This window comes from Rattus rattus, chromosome 14 (assembly GCF_011064425.1).
Source record: "Rattus rattus isolate New Zealand chromosome 14, Rrattus_CSIRO_v1, whole genome shotgun sequence".
Lineage (NCBI taxonomy): Eukaryota > Metazoa > Chordata > Mammalia > Rodentia > Muridae > Rattus > Rattus rattus.
This window is the reverse complement of record NC_046167.1, coordinates 79577349-79580178: the sequence shown is the minus strand read 5'-3', so window position 1 is coordinate 79580178 and position 2830 is coordinate 79577349.

Sequence of the window (2830 nt, the reverse complement as noted above, 5' to 3'; positions counted from 1 at the left end):
CCCCCTCAAATTCACACCAAAAGTGACCCGATTTCCAGTGGGCTCTGCCTCTTAAAATGTCTGCTACTTCCCAGAGGCAACACAGACTGTAGACCAAGCCTTCAATACACAGACCTTTGGGAAGTAATCAAGATCCAAATTGTGGGGAATGTCTAACTTCTTCCCCTCTTTGGCATGAAATCATTTGTATAGTGCAACACACACACACGCATCCAGGCATAAAGAAAAGGGAAAGTTGGGGTTGGGGATTTAGCTCAGTGGTAGAGCACTTGCCAAAGGCCCTGGGTTGGTCCCCAGCTCAAAAAAAAAAAGAACAAAAAAAAAAAAAAAAAAGGAAAGTTAAATGTCTAGTTTTACAAACTAAAGAGAAAAAACTTTTCTGCAAACAGTCATAACTGCTTCCCTTGATGCAAGCTGACAGGCCTCCGGGGAAGAGACCATTCAGAGAACCAAGAACCAGAATGAACAAGGACAGGCATGCTAGAATCAGCAAAGAGGTTCCGTCAGGGATTCTCAGGAAGAGAATATAGTAGGGGAAAAAAAAAACCCAGAGAGTTAAAAAGCATCAGAGAGGCTGGAGAGATGGCTCAGTGGTTAAGAGCACTGACTGCTCTTCCAGAGGTCCTGAGCTCAAATCCCAGCAACCACATGGTGGCTCACAACCATCTGTAATGGGGTCCGATGCCCTCTTCTGGTGTGTCTGAGGACAGCAACAGTGTACTCACATACTAAAATAAAAAGAGAGAAGATAGTAGCTATAGAAGACAAGAAAGAGCCAACATGTGAAGAATTGGCGCTCCTGGTGTTGTACCATAGGCTGTAATGAAACCTTCTTTACAAGGGCACACAAATGGGTTTTCCTAAAGTATAAAGACTGAGAAAGATTGATGCAAATAATAGAAAATTAGGAAGACCTTGATCTGTTGACCAGGGACAGAAAGTCCTTTGGATACCCAACCCTTCCCCCTACACCACTAAACATAACGCAAAACCAACACAGGACCCCAACTATTTATATGTAGATGACTTTTTAATTGCTCTTTTGCATGGTCAGAAGGGGAGATAGAATACAACATCTAACTGCATAACCCTTTCCCCACTGAGTCTCTTCCTCTCACTGTTTTCCTCAGGTTTTCTCAGGTTTTCCTCAGACAGTGTGGTCTCTGCACCGTGGATACCGACCGACTTCATTAAAGTGCGTTCTCCTGATAACCCTCAGAGCCATCGATGCCCAGTGAGCACTTGGGATGCTGGTGTCTTTGCTGATTGACGGGAGAGCCAATGAAAGCCATCCCTGCCCCAGTGGGCATTGAGTTTCCTTCATGGTTGGCCCTTACGTGGCTTTTTTGACCAAGGATTAATGTTTTACAATCCTATCAAGAATATAACATAACTGTACATCAACAGGCCCATATACACAGTCCACCCGGTGACAGAGTCTTGGGAATGTCAGGCACATCGGTAGTCTATTGGATTACTTCTTCAGAGTGTCCACTGCTTTCCTGTTGTGACCGGAGAGTTCACGTATGGCCACAGACACCCGCCTGCCACAGGACTTCCTCTGACTCACAGCACAGAGTGGAAATGTGGATTGAAGTTTGGCTGCTGTTGCTTGGAAACACAGTCTGGCTATGATTCCTATCCCGGGTTTTGAGCTCATAGCCTCCCTGTCCTGGCTGCCAAGAGCTGGAATACAGGAGTAATGCCACCAAATCCGGCTCCTAGCAGACAAGTTAAGAGCTATCCTACGGTTTCTGCATGTTTCCCTAAGGTCAGCCCGCATAGGGGCTGCTTCTTTAGCTGGGGTACTGAAAACGGACACGATTAAGCCCCACTTCAGCGATGCAGAGACTCACGGCCGGTCAGCGTGAGGATACATGACTAGAGTGCTCAGCCCCAAACCGGACATTTATATCAACTCTCCTGAGGCACAGGGAACAGGGCCCAAGATGGGGAAGACAGAATATGAGAGCCAGGGGCTGGGGAAGAACTGTGAGATGCTGTCTTCTGGACAGGACATAGACTCTGCCCTCATGAGCTCACTGTAGAGATGGCCGCTTGTCACCAGCAAGCCAACAGCACCAGGCAACCTCGTGGCAGGCAACCCTAGACTCAGTAAGGTACAAAACAGAAGAGGACAGGAACATGAGGTGAAGGCAAGCTGAGGGGTGTCTAGGAGGGTGGGGGGCAGCAGGAGTTGGGGGTAGGTGTGGTCAAAGTACAATATACACATGTGTAAAACTGTCAAAGAACAAATGAAAGATATTCATTAAAAAAAAAAACATTAACTTTAAAAAGACGGGGCTGACTGCAGGTCTCTGAAGTTGATGAGACGGAGAATCTTGAAGCTGAGCACTTCAAACGTTTCCGTAAGAGGCTCGAAGGTGTTGACGTTAGCGGGGAGTCTTCGGGGAGTCTCTGCAGCATAGGCTCACGGAAGCTGGCTACTTGCAAGTCTCTACCTTTACCGACTTAAGTATTGGTTTTCCTATGTATGGCCTGCAGGCTTTTCCAAAGGACTCTTGATTTATGAGAAACATCTGGAGGGGGGCCAGTGAGTGGGTCATTGTAGAATAGCCCTCGTTCACAGGCGATTCCAGTTGAAGGTATTTCAGGTGACCCTGAGTGAGGGTGGGATGACCTTGCCTGAGATGAGTTTATATCACATTGCTCTGGTATACTGGGAACACCATACAAGGGGACGGCTGAGTCAGAGCCCAACTATTGGGAACTACCATACCATACACACACACACACACACACACACACACACACACACACACACACACACACACACTATCTATCTATCTATCTATCTATCTATCTATCT